We start from the raw sequence: 13,517 nt of genomic DNA on the forward strand, positions 1-13,517 counted from the left end.
CAACGATTTGTTGCCAGCCAGTAATACAACAGAGCCGGCGGCGGTCGTGGATCCTGTTACTATCTCTGACAATGTTGCACTTCCTGTTAATGACTTTCCGTCCTTAAAACCTGCATTAACTGCTGAACTTCCGTCCCGTGACAGCGAGATTCCCACAAAAAAGCGTCCTCTAGAGGAAACTGAAAAAAATGTAGATGAGGACTCTTCCTGTGAAACACCCGTTGCCAGGAGGCCGAAGCCTAGTCCTGAAGATCTGTTGGAAGTGGACAACGAAGATGGAATGAAGGTCGATGTGGCTCCCACTTCCGCACATGGACTTACACCGCCACGGACAGATAGTGACGCAGCGGGTAGTGACTTTCCACGGAAATGTGACCCTGAGCCTGAGGTCACGGCTGAAATACCCGCATCCAGTGCACATCCCATACAGTGCGAACCGTACGAGGAAGTACCTAGTAAACAACCTGCTGACTCCGAAGCGCAACGCCGCGCCGAAGGAGGAAATAAACACGCATCGCCGCCTCGACAGCACGACAACACAACAGACGCCACGCCGGAACCAAACATTGACGACTCGCAAGCCCCGGCCGTTGCCCCCTGCAGCCACCGCCGGCGGTTGCGACCGACACCGGGTCTTACTGTCACGCGTCCTCACGCGAAAGCTCCATCAGAGAAGAAAGACATCAAGAAACAGAATATTAAATATGAAGTCATCAGGGCCAACACTGACGTGGAGAAAGAGAATGGCCGCAGTGACTTATAGAAATGCATTGTCCGGATTTCAGGATACTTTTCTTCTCAAGCTCTTTGTTTCAAAGCAGTGCAACTTTTACTAGGAAGTTAGTACATGTAATGGGCACGCAGCTTGTAAAGGTCGTGCGTTGTGGGGAAGCACGTTTGCTGCTATAATCATACCGAACCTCATCCCAAATAGCTTCTTCCGGTATGTCTGTGCTGCAAGCTTATAGCATTACTACTATTAACATTAATAAAATACAGTCACCCTTGAAATTGGCAGCACTAAAGGAATTCTTGTACCAGTCCGGAACAGATATCGCTTTGCTACAAGAAGTTGCGATAACGGAATTTCGGATCCCAGGCTTTTTTGAAATTGTTAATGTTTCTACGGAAGCCAATATCGGTACAGCCATTCTTATAAGGGAAGGCATTCCGGTGACTGAAATCGAACGACTAGAATCAGGTAGGGCCATAGGCATAAAAATTTTCGATGTAACAGTGCTTAACCTTTACGCCCCTTCAGGAACTTCCCACAAATTGGATCGTGTGAAGTTTTTTCAAGATGAACTGATCTATTTATTGAGGAAAAATCCGTGTTCTCTTATACTAGGTGGAGATTTTAACTGTGTTTTAAACCAGAAAGATCAACAACCCAACTTCAACTACTCGCCACAGTTAAAAAAGTTAGTAAGTGATCTACACCTTAAGGATGTGTGGGAACTTCAGCATCCGACGTCAGTCGGGTTCACGTATATAACCAGCCACTCCCGCAGCAGACTAGATAGAATTTACGTGTCACCAAATTTGCAAAATTCTTTATTAAACGTTGAGACTATTCCTGTGTATTTTAGCGATCACAGTACACTTTTAACTTGCTTTAATCTCAGTGTACAGCCAACTCGTCGATTCAGAGGCCAATGGAACTTAAATATTTCTGTTTTAACTGACGACGAACTGGAACAGGAAATAAGGTTTGCGTGGACTATGTGCCTCCGCACAGTAGACAAGCACCCAACAGTCATTGACTGGTGGACAAGGAGGGCTAAACCAAAGCTGCGGAAAGTTGTCATGCAGTATAGTGCAGCGAGGCACAGGGAGTTGAGGAATACAATGGAGTTTTATTATAAAGTTTTAAGGGACTTACATCAACAAGCCCATGATGACGTAATTCGTCTGCATGATATCAAAAAAATTAAAGCCAAGTTATTAAGCATTAAACGGCAACAGATGGAGGGACTCAAAATTAAATCGAAAGCCACATCAGTCGTAGCAGATGAAACAGCTTCTCTGTATCACTTGGTGCGGCATGCTAAAAACAGACGTCAAACTTTCATTGATGAAGTCCAGACGCATACTGGTACGAGGCTCACATGCCAGAAACAAATACTGGACGAAGTCCACAGGTACTATGAAACCCTGTATGCCCCTACCACAGTGGAAGATGCAGCTCTCGAGGACTTTCTCAATATTTTAGGTCCACAATTGTCGGGCACAGACAACGCTGACATCCTGTCACCTATTACTAAAGATGAAGTGCATGAGGCAGTGCGTAACTCACCTCTCAACAAATCTCCGGGATTTGATGGCCTCCCTGTGGAGTTTTATGCCCGCTACTGGTCTATCATTGGGGACAAGATCACTTCCATGGCAAATGAGGTCCTGAACGGACAACCGATCCCTGCAGAGTTTAAGGAAAGTAAACTAATACTGATTCCTAAGAGTAAAGGCAAAACCAACTTAAACAATTTTCGGCCTCTTTCGCTACTAAATTCTGATTACAAAATAATTTCGCGTATTATCAACAAAAGACTCTCTGCCTATTCCAACAAAATATTGAGTCATTACCAATCTTGTTCTCCGACCAGAACGATATTCGAAAGTCTCTCTGCATACAGAGACGTCATTGCAATTACCTCCGTGACAAGTATAAAATGTGCGTTAATCTTTATCGATTTCAACAAAGCTTTTGACCGTGTTAGTCATCGATACCTCTTTGCGACGCTGTCAAGAATGGCTTTCCACCCCCATATTGTGAACATGATAAGGAATATTGCAACGGGTATAAATGCGAAAATAGCAATCAATGGCCAAACATCTAAACCCATACAGATAAGGCGAGGGGTTCCACAGGGCAGTCCCTTATCAATGTTTTTATTTTCCGTCTCTTTAGAGCCCTTCCTCCGCACTGTCCACGCAAGATTAACAGGCCTAACATTGAGTGGTGAGAAAACTGTCATACGAGCCTATGCTGATGACGTGGGCGTTGTAATAAGGAATAAGGAGGAGGCTGTTACACTGGAAAGAGAAATCCAAAGATATTGTCTAGCGTCGGGAGCGACAGCAAATGAAAACAAAAGTCAAATATTGAATCTACGGGGCCTCGATCACCTTCGACTGGCATGGGCTAAACAAGACACCAAACATAAAACTTTGGGCATAACCTTAATGGCATGTCCGATGCGGATGGCTGCTTTTAACTGGACGGAAACTAGGAGGAAAGTTCATGGTGCTGTAATGGAGAACATCCATCGAACTATGGACCTGGTGCAACAAGTCAGATTCATCAGCTCATGCGTTTTGTCTAAAGCGTATTTCACTGCGCAGGTCTTTCCGATCCCTAAACTAGTAGCGAAAGGGATCATGTCCACTGTTACCAATTATTTATGGCGAGGAGACATATTCAGGGTTGGTGCGACTACGGTTATACTGGATGTCAGAAACGGGGGCCTCGGTTTGGTGGATATTCGCAATAAAGCGTCTGCTCTGTTCCTCAAACGGACTTTCCATATACTCAGAGAACTTCCACAATGTATAACCGCAAAGCTCTTTGAGGCTGTGACACCCCATAGCCTGCAAGCACCGATTGATGTGCGAAGGATTAATGCCCGTCTGCAGTATGTGAGGAACTTTTTCCTCGAAGCAAGTTATCTTAGTGACGAAATCAGAAGCAACACACGTATCACAGCGCGCGACATCATACTTGAAAGGAAGTTCAATGAGGGTAGAAACAAAATTGAAACGAAATTCCCAAATTGTGACTGGACAGCTGTATGGCGGAACATCAACTATGCCGGGCTATCTACAGACGCTATTTCGGCATGGTACAAAACAGTTAATAATGTCATCAGCACCAACGAGAGACTATATGGGATCGGTTTAAACCAGACACACCTTTGTGGAAAATGCAATCTGGTGGATACACTCGGCCACAGATTCACCTGTGGTGGCAATGTGCATAACTGGAATTGGATCAGGCAACAAATCGCCTTTCTCACCAGATCCTCTACGCAATATATAACGCCATCGCTCCTCCTGAGACCGGACATGACATACTTTCCGAAATTAAAAACCAACGCCATTAGCTGGTTACTGGGAAAATATGTTAGTTATGTCATCAACACAATTGGGTCGGACAACGAGATCGAGTTCCGCGTTTACATGAAGTGTGAATATGCAAAAATCAGCACGTATCGCAACCACAAGAAGCACTATGGCAACATGCTGAAGATCATTTTTGAAAAAATGGGTGTTGGTTAAATATGTGGAACCACTACAACACCTTGCACGAGGACGAACACAAGCAAAATACCAGTCACTTGGTTCCTTATTATTATTTACTTTTACCTTGCTTCAGGAACTTTCTATTATTTTAATTTTTTTTTTTTTTATCAGTGTTCCGTTCCTACTCAGTGAAGAGTTTTTCTTTGATTTTCTTACATCGGAGAATGGGACTATTGTGTTACGATTTCTGCACACTTAGTGTTATGACCCAACAGGGAACATGAAAAAGGGGTGGGAGGGGTTTGGGTCTCGACGCACTGGCAGTGCCGTGAACAGACCCCACTGCTTGTGCGGCGTGTACCATGCCCTGACCATTCTAAAAAAAAAAAAAAAAAAAAAAAAAAAAAAAGTGGAAAAAATGGTGTAATGGTTAAAAAACAAAAATAAAAAAAAAGTGGTTAAGGCGAAAAAAAAAAAGTGGTTAAGGCGTCTGAAAAAAACAAAAAAAAAGTCGTAGAGCATTCGACTGCAGATCGAGAGGTCCCCGGTTCAATCCCGGGTGCCCCCTTCATTTTTCAGTATCTCGAAAAAACAAATGACGGTTGTCGCGGTGAGTTGCAAATAACATGTTTCAGATGCACTCCGCACGCCATACCGAAGGCTTTGGAGCAACATTTCAATGGGGGGATCGCAGCCCAGGCTCTTGCAGGTCATCGTCCTCCCGCCATGCGGTCGAACTGTACGAAATCCACTTGCTTGGGGGAAGAATCTTGTACACTGAATTTTATAGAATATGGTGATAGGCAAAAGTTTTCGTGTACTGCTGCACGGAGAAACAAAAATTGGAGGAGCTGGGATTTGAACCCAGGACTTTCTGCATGCGAAGCAGACACTCTACCACTGAGTTACACCCCCGCCAGAGCAACTACATCTGGGACGAGTCTCTCGTGGATCCTACTGTCATTATTTCTTAGGTTTGAACGGTACAGTAAGTGTTCGAGGAACCTATTCATGACAAGACCTCAGCAGCGTCGACTCCGTGGCGCAACGGTAGCGCGTCTGACTCCAGATCAGAAGGTTGCGTGTTCAAATCACGTCGGGGTCACAGTGAAATTTTCGTTTACGAAAGCCATAGGCGAGTATGTCAGTTTAATCAGATACCAAACGATTACAGAGAACGGACGAACAGAACTTGCTTGAAAAAAGCTACTAGTGCAATTTTCGCGTTCTGACATTAAAGTGTAGGCGCCGACTCACACTTTCTCCAGGCGCGAACTGTCTAGTATTTTTGATATTTATATCGTTTAACGCTAATATATAACTGAGAGATAATGATTACGCAATATTTTGCTCGATTAGACGTCTTTAGCCAGGCAGAGTATAATATTTTTCCTTAAGTTATGGGAATAGAAAGATCGTGAAAGGGGGTATAGCTCAGTCGTAGAGCATTCGACTGCAGATCGAGAGGTCCCCGGTTCAATCCCGGGTGCCCCCTTCATTTTTCAGTATCTCGAAAAAACAAATGACGGTTGTCGCGGTGAGTTGCAAATAACATGTTTCAGATGCACTCCGCACGCCATACCGAAGGCTTTGGAGCAACATTTCAATGGGGGGATCGCAGCCCAGGCTCTTGCAGGTCATCGTCCTCCCGCCATGCGGTCGAACTGTACGAAATCCACTTGCTTGGGGGAAGAATCTTGTACACTGAATTTTATAGAATATGGTGATAGGCAAAAGTTTTCGTGTACTGCTGCACGGAGAAACAAAAATTGGAGGAGCTGGGATTTGAACCCAGGACTTTCTGCATGCGAAGCAGACACTCTACCACTGAGTTACACCCCCGCCAGAGCAACTACATCTGGGACGAGTCTCTCGTGGATCCTACTGTCATTATTTCTTAGGTTTGAACGGTACAGTAAGTGTTCGAGGAACCTATTCATGACAAGACCTCAGCAGCGTCGACTCCGTGGCGCAACGGTAGCGCGTCTGACTCCAGATCAGAAGGTTGCGTGTTCAAATCACGTCGGGGTCACAGTGAAATTTTCGTTTACGAAAGCCATAGGCGAGTATGTCAGTTTAATCAGATACCAAACGATTACAGAGAACGGACGAACAGAACTTGCTTGAAAAAAGCTACTAGTGCAATTTTCGCGTTCTGACATTAAAGTGTAGGCGCCGACTCACACTTTCTCCAGGCGCGAACTGTCTAGTATTTTTGATATTTATATCGTTTAACGCTAATATATAACTGAGAGATAATGATTACGCAATATTTTGCTCGATTAGACGTCTTTAGCCAGGCAGAGTATAATATTTTTCCTTAAGTTATGGGAATAGAAAGATCGTGAAAGGGGGTATAGCTCAGTCGTAGAGCATTCGACTGCAGATCGAGAGGTCCCCGGTTCAATCCCGGGTGCCCCCTTCATTTTTCAGTATCTCGAAAAAACAAATGACGGTTGTCGCGGTGAGTTGCAAATAACATGTTTCAGATGCACTCCGCACGCCATACCGAAGGCTTTGGAGCAACATTTCAATGGGGGGATCGCAGCCCAGGCTCTTGCAGGTCATCGTCCTCCCGCCATGCGGTCGAACTGTACGAAATCCACTTGCTTGGGGGAAGAATCTTGTACACTGAATTTTATAGAATATGGTGATAGGCAAAAGTTTTCGTGTACTGCTGCACGGAGAAACAAAAATTGGAGGAGCTGGGATTTGAACCCAGGACTTTCTGCATGCGAAGCAGACACTCTACCACTGAGTTACACCCCCGCCAGAGCAACTACATCTGGGACGAGTCTCTCGTGGATCCTACTGTCATTATTTCTTAGGTTTGAACGGTACAGTAAGTGTTGGAGGAACCTATTCATGACAAGACCTCAGCAGCGTCGACTCCGTGGCGCAACGGTAGCGCGTCTGACTCCAGATCAGAAGGTTGCGTGTTCAAATCACGTCGGGGTCACAGTGAAATTTTCGTTTACGAAAGCCATAGGCGAGTATGTCAGTTTAATCAGATACCAAACGATTACAGAGAACGGACGAACAGAACTTGCTTGAAAAAAGCTACTAGTGCAATTTTCGCGTTCTGACATTAAAGTGTAGGCGCCGACTCACACTTTCTCCAGGCGCGAACTGTCTAGTATTTTTGATATTTATATCGTTTAACGCTAATATATAACTGAGAGATAATGATTACGCAATATTTTGCTCGATTAGACGTCTTTAGCCAGGCAGAGTATAATATTTTTCCTTAAGTTATGGGAATAGAAAGATCGTGAAAGGGGGTATAGCTCAGTCGTAGAGCATTCGACTGCAGATCGAGAGGTCCCCGGTTCAATCCCGGGTGCCCCCTTCATTTTTCAGTATCTCGAAAAAACAAATGACGGTTGTCGCGGTGAGTTGCAAATAACATGTTTCAGATGCACTCCGCACGCCATACCGAAGGCTTTGGAGCAACATTTCAATGGGGGGATCGCAGCCCAGGCTCTTGCAGGTCATCGTCCTCCCGCCATGCGGTCGAACTGTACGAAATCCACTTGCTTGGGGGAAGAATCTTGTACACTGAATTTTATAGAATATGGTGATAGGCAAAAGTTTTCGTGTACTGCTGCACGGAGAAACAAAAATTGGAGGAGCTGGGATTTGAACCCAGGACTTTCTGCATGCGAAGCAGACACTCTACCACTGAGTTACACCCCCGCCAGAGCAACTACATCTGGGACGAGTCTCTCGTGGATCCTACTGTCATTATTTCTTAGGTTTGAACGGTACAGTAAGTGTTCGAGGAACCTATTCATGACAAGACCTCAGCAGCGTCGACTCCGTGGCGCAACGGTAGCGCGTCTGACTCCAGATCAGAAGGTTGCGTGTTCAAATCACGTCGGGGTCACAGTGAAATTTTCGTTTACGAAAGCCATAGGCGAGTATGTCAGTTTAATCAGATACCAAACGATTACAGAGAACGGACGAACAGAACTTGCTTGAAAAAAGCTACTAGTGCAATTTTCGCGTTCTGACATTAAAGTGTAGGCGCCGACTCACACTTTCTCCAGGCGCGAACTGTCTAGTATTTTTGATATTTATATCGTTTAACGCTAATATATAACTGAGAGATAATGATTACGCAATATTTTGCTCGATTAGACGTCTTTAGCCAGGCAGAGTATAATATTTTTCCTTAAGTTATGGGAATAGAAAGATCGTGAAAGGGGGTATAGCTCAGTCGTAGAGCATTCGACTGCAGATCGAGAGGTCCCCGGTTCAATCCCGGGTGCCCCCTTCATTTTTCAGTATCTCGAAAAAACAAATGACGGTTGTCGCGGTGAGTTGCAAATAACATGTTTCAGATGCACTCCGCACGCCATACCGAAGGCTTTGGAGCAACATTTCAATGGGGGGATCGCAGCCCAGGCTCTTGCAGGTCATCGTCCTCCCGCCATGCGGTCGAACTGTACGAAATCCACTTGCTTGGGGGAAGAATCTTGTACACTGAATTTTATAGAATATGGTGATAGGCAAAAGTTTTCGTGTACTGCTGCACGGAGAAACAAAAATTGGAGGAGCTGGGATTTGAACCCAGGACTTTCTGCATGCGAAGCAGACACTCTACCACTGAGTTACACCCCCGCCAGAGCAACTACATCTGGGACGAGTCTCTCGTGGATCCTACTGTCATTATTTCTTAGGTTTGAACGGTACAGTAAGTGTTCGAGGAACCTATTCATGACAAGACCTCAGCAGCGTCGACTCCGTGGCGCAACTGTAGCGCGTCTGACTCCAGATCAGAAGGTTGCGTGTTCAAATCACGTCGGGGTCACAGTGAAATTTTCGTTTACGAAAGCCATAGGCGAGTATGTCAGTTTAATCAGATACCAAACGATTACAGAGAACGGACGAACAGAACTTGCTTGAAAAAAGCTACTAGTGCAATTTTCGCGTTCTGACATTAAAGTGTAGGCGCCGACTCACACTTTCTCCAGGCGCGAACTGTCTAGTATTTTTGATATTTATATCGTTTAACGCTAATATATAACTGAGAGATAATGATTACGCAATATTTTGCTCGATTAGACGTCTTTAGCCAGGCAGAGTATAATATTTTTCCTTAAGTTATGGGAATAGAAAGATCGTGAAAGGGGGTATAGCTCAGTCGTAGAGCATTCGACTGCAGATCGAGAGGTCCCCGGTTCAATCCCGGGTGCCCCCTTCATTTTTCAGTATCTCGAAAAAACAAATGACGGTTGTCGCGGTGAGTTGCAAATAACATGTTTCAGATGCACTCCGCACGCCATACCGAAGGCTTTGGAGCAACATTTCAATGGGGGGATCGCAGCCCAGGCTCTTGCAGGTCATCGTCCTCCCGCCATGCGGTCGAACTGTACGAAATCCACTTGCTTGGGGGAAGAATCTTGTACACTGAATTTTATAGAATATGGTGATAGGCAAAAGTTTTCGTGTACTGCTGCACGGAGAAACAAAAATTGGAGGAGCTGGGATTTGAACCCAGGACTTTCTGCATGCGAAGCAGACACTCTACCACTGAGTTACACCCCCGCCAGAGCAACTACATCTGGGACGAGTCTCTCGTGGATCCTACTGTCATTATTTCTTAGGTTTGAACGGTACAGTAAGTGTTCGAGGAACCTATTCATGACAAGACCTCAGCAGCGTCGACTCCGTGGCGCAACGGTAGCGCGTCTGACTCCAGATCAGAAGGTTGCGTGTTCAAATCACGTCGGGGTCACAGTGAAATTTTCGTTTACGAAAGCCATAGGCGAGTATGTCAGTTTAATCAGATACCAAACGATTACAGAGAACGGACGAACAGAACTTGCTTGAAAAAAGCTACTAGTGCAATTTTCGCGTTCTGACATTAAAGTGTAGGCGCCGACTCACACTTTCTCCAGGCGCGAACTGTCTAGTATTTTTGATATTTATATCGTTTAACGCTAATATATAACTGAGAGATAATGATTACGCAATATTTTGCTCGATTAGACGTCTTTAGCCAGGCAGAGTATAATATTTTTCCTTAAGTTATGGGAATAGAAAGATCGTGAAAGGGGGTATAGCTCAGTCGTAGAGCATTCGACTGCAGATCGAGAGGTCCCCGGTTCAATCCCGGGTGCCCCCTTCATTTTTCAGTATCTCGAAAAAACAAATGACGGTTGTCGCGGTGAGTTGCAAATAACATGTTTCAGATGCACTCCGCACGCCATACCGAAGGCTTTGGAGCAACATTTCAATGGGGGGATCGCAGCCCAGGCTCTTGCAGGTCATCGTCCTCCCGCCATGCGGTCGAACTGTACGAAATCCACTTGCTTGGGGGAAGAATCTTGTACACTGAATTTTATAGAATATGGTGATAGGCAAAAGTTTTCGTGTACTGCTGCACGGAGAAACAAAAATTGGAGGAGCTGGGATTTGAACCCAGGACTTTCTGCATGCGAAGCAGACACTCTACCACTGAGTTACACCCCCGCCAGAGCAACTACATCTGGGACGAGTCTCTCGTGGATCCTACTGTCATTATTTCTTAGGTTTGAACGGTACAGTAAGTGTTGGAGGAACCTATTCATGACAAGACCTCAGCAGCGTCGACTCCGTGGCGCAACGGTAGCGCGTCTGACTCCAGATCAGAAGGTTGCGTGTTCAAATCACGTCGGGGTCACAGTGAAATTTTCGTTTACGAAAGCCATAGGCGAGTATGTCAGTTTAATCAGATACCAAACGATTACAGAGAACGGACGAACAGAACTTGCTTGAAAAAAGCTACTAGTGCAATTTTCGCGTTCTGACATTAAAGTGTAGGCGCCGACTCACACTTTCTCCAGGCGCGAACTGTCTAGTATTTTTGATATTTATATCGTTTAACGCTAATATATAACTGAGAGATAATGATTACGCAATATTTTGCTCGATTAGACGTCTTTAGCCAGGCAGAGTATAATATTTTTCCTTAAGTTATGGGAATAGAAAGATCGTGAAAGGGGGTATAGCTCAGTCGTAGAGCATTCGACTGCAGATCGAGAGGTCCCCGGTTCAATCCCGGGTGCCCCCTTCATTTTTCAGTATCTCGAAAAAACAAATGACGGTTGTCGCGGTGAGTTGCAAATAACATGTTTCAGATGCACTCCGCACGCCATACCGAAGGCTTTGGAGCAACATTTCAATGGGGGGATCGCAGCCCAGGCTCTTGCAGGTCATCGTCCTCCCGCCATGCGGTCGAACTGTACGAAATCCACTTGCTTGGGGGAAGAATCTTGTACACTGAATTTTATAGAATATGGTGATAGGCAAAAGTTTTCGTGTACTGCTGCACGGAGAAACAAAAATTGGAGGAGCTGGGATTTGAACCCAGGACTTTCTGCATGCGAAGCAGACACTCTACCACTGAGTTACACCCCCGCCAGAGCAACTACATCTGGGACGAGTCTCTCGTGGATCCTACTGTCATTATTTCTTAGGTTTGAACGGTACAGTAAGTGTTCGAGGAACCTATTCATGACAAGACCTCAGCAGCGTCGACTCCGTGGCGCAACGGTAGCGCGTCTGACTCCAGATCAGAAGGTTGCGTGTTCAAATCACGTCGGGGTCACAGTGAAATTTTCGTTTACGAAAGCCATAGGCGAGTATGTCAGTTTAATCAGATACCAAACGATTACAGAGAACGGACGAACAGAACTTGCTTGAAAAAAGCTACTAGTGCAATTTTCGCGTTCTGACATTAAAGTGTAGGCGCCGACTCACACTTTCTCCAGGCGCGAACTGTCTAGTATTTTTGATATTTATATCGTTTAACGCTAATATATAACTGAGAGATAATGATTACGCAATATTTTGCTCGATTAGACGTCTTTAGCCAGGCAGAGTATAATATTTTTCCTTAAGTTATGGGAATAGAAAGATCGTGAAAGGGGGTATAGCTCAGTCGTAGAGCATTCGACTGCAGATCGAGAGGTCCCCGGTTCAATCCCGGGTGCCCCCTTCATTTTTCAGTATCTCGAAAAAACAAATGACGGTTGTCGCGGTGAGTTGCAAATAACATGTTTCAGATGCACTCCGCACGCCATACCGAAGGCTTTGGAGCAACATTTCAATGGGGGGATCGCAGCCCAGGCTCTTGCAGGTCATCGTCCTCCCGCCATGCGGTCGAACTGTACGAAATCCACTTGCTTGGGGGAAGAATCTTGTACACTGAATTTTATAGAATATGGTGATAGGCAAAAGTTTTCGTGTACTGCTGCACGGAGAAACAAAAATTGGAGGAGCTGGGATTTGAACCCAGGACTTTCTGCATGCGAAGCAGACACTCTACCACTGAGTTACACCCCCGCCAGAGCAACTACATCTGGGACGAGTCTCTCGTGGATCCTACTGTCATTATTTCTTAGGTTTGAACGGTACAGTAAGTGTTCGAGGAACCTATTCATGACAAGACCTCAGCAGCGTCGACTCCGTGGCGCAACGGTAGCGCGTCTGACTCCAGATCAGAAGGTTGCGTGTTCAAATCACGTCGGGGTCACAGTGAAATTTTCGTTTACGAAAGCCATAGGCGAGTATGTCAGTTTAATCAGATACCAAACGATTACAGAGAACGGACGAACAGAACTTGCTTGAAAAAAGCTACTAGTGCAATTTTCGCGTTCTGACATTAAAGTGTAGGCGCCGACTCACACTTTCTCCAGGCGCGAACTGTCTAGTATTTTTGATATTTATATCGTTTAACGCTAATATATAACTGAGAGATAATGATTACGCAATATTTTGCTCGATTAGACGTCTTTAGCCAGGCAGAGTATAATATTTTTCCTTAAGTTATGGGAATAGAAAGATCGTGAAAGGGGGTATAGCTCAGTCGTAGAGCATTCGACTGCAGATCGAGAGGTCCCCGGTTCAATCCCGGGTGCCCCCTTCATTTTTCAGTATCTCGAAAAAACAAATGACGGTTGTCGCGGTGAGTTGCAAATAACATGTTTCAGATGCACTCCGCACGCCATACCGAAGGCTTTGGAGCAACATTTCAATGGGGGGATCGCAGCCCAGGCTCTTGCAGGTCATCGTCCTCCCGCCATGCGGTCGAACTGTACGAAATCCACTTGCTTGGGGGAAGAATCTTGTACACTGAATTTTATAGAATATGGTGATAGGCAAAAGTTTTCGTGTACTGCTGCACGGAGAAACAAAAATTGGAGGAGCTGGGATTTGAACCCAGGACTTTCTGCATGCGAAGCAGACACTCTACCACTGAGTTACACCCCCGCCAGAGCAACTACATCTGG

General features: G+C 45.3%; 28 non-coding genes across 28 annotated transcripts; 18 read left to right on the plus strand and 10 right to left on the minus strand.

The window, feature by feature from the left end:
* Positions 1–5,082: 5,082 nt before the first annotated feature.
* On the minus strand, positions 5,083–5,154 carry Trnaa-cgc (transfer RNA alanine (anticodon CGC)). The gene has a single exon. It is a non-coding gene; the product is annotated as a tRNA-Ala (tRNA).
* A 118-nt stretch (positions 5,155–5,272) lies between these two features.
* Trnaw-cca (transfer RNA tryptophan (anticodon CCA)) lies at positions 5,273–5,344 on the plus strand. The gene has a single exon. It is a non-coding gene; the product is annotated as a tRNA-Trp (tRNA).
* Positions 5,345–5,662: 318 nt separating this feature from the next.
* On the plus strand, positions 5,663–5,734 carry Trnac-gca (transfer RNA cysteine (anticodon GCA)). Its single transcript has one exon. It is a non-coding gene; the product is annotated as a tRNA-Cys (tRNA).
* A 275-nt stretch (positions 5,735–6,009) lies between these two features.
* Trnaa-cgc (transfer RNA alanine (anticodon CGC)) lies at positions 6,010–6,081 on the minus strand. Its single transcript has one exon. It is a non-coding gene; the product is annotated as a tRNA-Ala (tRNA).
* Positions 6,082–6,199: 118 nt separating this feature from the next.
* On the plus strand, positions 6,200–6,271 carry Trnaw-cca (transfer RNA tryptophan (anticodon CCA)). The gene has a single exon. It is a non-coding gene; the product is annotated as a tRNA-Trp (tRNA).
* A 318-nt stretch (positions 6,272–6,589) lies between these two features.
* On the plus strand, positions 6,590–6,661 carry Trnac-gca (transfer RNA cysteine (anticodon GCA)). Its single transcript has one exon. It is a non-coding gene; the product is annotated as a tRNA-Cys (tRNA).
* Positions 6,662–6,936: 275 nt separating this feature from the next.
* On the minus strand, positions 6,937–7,008 carry Trnaa-cgc (transfer RNA alanine (anticodon CGC)). The gene has a single exon. It is a non-coding gene; the product is annotated as a tRNA-Ala (tRNA).
* A 118-nt stretch (positions 7,009–7,126) lies between these two features.
* Trnaw-cca (transfer RNA tryptophan (anticodon CCA)) lies at positions 7,127–7,198 on the plus strand. Its single transcript has one exon. It is a non-coding gene; the product is annotated as a tRNA-Trp (tRNA).
* A 318-nt stretch (positions 7,199–7,516) lies between these two features.
* On the plus strand, positions 7,517–7,588 carry Trnac-gca (transfer RNA cysteine (anticodon GCA)). The gene has a single exon. It is a non-coding gene; the product is annotated as a tRNA-Cys (tRNA).
* Positions 7,589–7,863: 275 nt separating this feature from the next.
* Positions 7,864–7,935, minus strand: Trnaa-cgc (transfer RNA alanine (anticodon CGC)). The gene has a single exon. It is a non-coding gene; the product is annotated as a tRNA-Ala (tRNA).
* Positions 7,936–8,053: 118 nt separating this feature from the next.
* Trnaw-cca (transfer RNA tryptophan (anticodon CCA)) lies at positions 8,054–8,125 on the plus strand. Its single transcript has one exon. It is a non-coding gene; the product is annotated as a tRNA-Trp (tRNA).
* Positions 8,126–8,443: 318 nt separating this feature from the next.
* On the plus strand, positions 8,444–8,515 carry Trnac-gca (transfer RNA cysteine (anticodon GCA)). Its single transcript has one exon. It is a non-coding gene; the product is annotated as a tRNA-Cys (tRNA).
* Positions 8,516–8,790: 275 nt separating this feature from the next.
* Trnaa-cgc (transfer RNA alanine (anticodon CGC)) lies at positions 8,791–8,862 on the minus strand. The gene has a single exon. It is a non-coding gene; the product is annotated as a tRNA-Ala (tRNA).
* A 118-nt stretch (positions 8,863–8,980) lies between these two features.
* Positions 8,981–9,052, plus strand: Trnaw-cca (transfer RNA tryptophan (anticodon CCA)). The gene has a single exon. It is a non-coding gene; the product is annotated as a tRNA-Trp (tRNA).
* A 318-nt stretch (positions 9,053–9,370) lies between these two features.
* Positions 9,371–9,442, plus strand: Trnac-gca (transfer RNA cysteine (anticodon GCA)). The gene has a single exon. It is a non-coding gene; the product is annotated as a tRNA-Cys (tRNA).
* Positions 9,443–9,717: 275 nt separating this feature from the next.
* On the minus strand, positions 9,718–9,789 carry Trnaa-cgc (transfer RNA alanine (anticodon CGC)). The gene has a single exon. It is a non-coding gene; the product is annotated as a tRNA-Ala (tRNA).
* A 118-nt stretch (positions 9,790–9,907) lies between these two features.
* Positions 9,908–9,979, plus strand: Trnaw-cca (transfer RNA tryptophan (anticodon CCA)). Its single transcript has one exon. It is a non-coding gene; the product is annotated as a tRNA-Trp (tRNA).
* Positions 9,980–10,297: 318 nt separating this feature from the next.
* Trnac-gca (transfer RNA cysteine (anticodon GCA)) lies at positions 10,298–10,369 on the plus strand. The gene has a single exon. It is a non-coding gene; the product is annotated as a tRNA-Cys (tRNA).
* A 275-nt stretch (positions 10,370–10,644) lies between these two features.
* Trnaa-cgc (transfer RNA alanine (anticodon CGC)) lies at positions 10,645–10,716 on the minus strand. Its single transcript has one exon. It is a non-coding gene; the product is annotated as a tRNA-Ala (tRNA).
* Positions 10,717–10,834: 118 nt separating this feature from the next.
* Trnaw-cca (transfer RNA tryptophan (anticodon CCA)) lies at positions 10,835–10,906 on the plus strand. The gene has a single exon. It is a non-coding gene; the product is annotated as a tRNA-Trp (tRNA).
* Positions 10,907–11,224: 318 nt separating this feature from the next.
* On the plus strand, positions 11,225–11,296 carry Trnac-gca (transfer RNA cysteine (anticodon GCA)). Its single transcript has one exon. It is a non-coding gene; the product is annotated as a tRNA-Cys (tRNA).
* A 275-nt stretch (positions 11,297–11,571) lies between these two features.
* Trnaa-cgc (transfer RNA alanine (anticodon CGC)) lies at positions 11,572–11,643 on the minus strand. The gene has a single exon. It is a non-coding gene; the product is annotated as a tRNA-Ala (tRNA).
* Positions 11,644–11,761: 118 nt separating this feature from the next.
* Trnaw-cca (transfer RNA tryptophan (anticodon CCA)) lies at positions 11,762–11,833 on the plus strand. Its single transcript has one exon. It is a non-coding gene; the product is annotated as a tRNA-Trp (tRNA).
* A 318-nt stretch (positions 11,834–12,151) lies between these two features.
* Trnac-gca (transfer RNA cysteine (anticodon GCA)) lies at positions 12,152–12,223 on the plus strand. The gene has a single exon. It is a non-coding gene; the product is annotated as a tRNA-Cys (tRNA).
* A 275-nt stretch (positions 12,224–12,498) lies between these two features.
* Trnaa-cgc (transfer RNA alanine (anticodon CGC)) lies at positions 12,499–12,570 on the minus strand. Its single transcript has one exon. It is a non-coding gene; the product is annotated as a tRNA-Ala (tRNA).
* A 118-nt stretch (positions 12,571–12,688) lies between these two features.
* On the plus strand, positions 12,689–12,760 carry Trnaw-cca (transfer RNA tryptophan (anticodon CCA)). The gene has a single exon. It is a non-coding gene; the product is annotated as a tRNA-Trp (tRNA).
* Positions 12,761–13,078: 318 nt separating this feature from the next.
* Positions 13,079–13,150, plus strand: Trnac-gca (transfer RNA cysteine (anticodon GCA)). The gene has a single exon. It is a non-coding gene; the product is annotated as a tRNA-Cys (tRNA).
* A 275-nt stretch (positions 13,151–13,425) lies between these two features.
* Trnaa-cgc (transfer RNA alanine (anticodon CGC)) lies at positions 13,426–13,497 on the minus strand. Its single transcript has one exon. It is a non-coding gene; the product is annotated as a tRNA-Ala (tRNA).
* Between the last annotated feature and the right edge of the window lie 20 nt (positions 13,498–13,517).

This window comes from Schistocerca nitens, chromosome 4, assembly GCF_023898315.1.
Source record: "Schistocerca nitens isolate TAMUIC-IGC-003100 chromosome 4, iqSchNite1.1, whole genome shotgun sequence".
NCBI lineage: Eukaryota > Metazoa > Arthropoda > Insecta > Orthoptera > Acrididae > Schistocerca > Schistocerca nitens.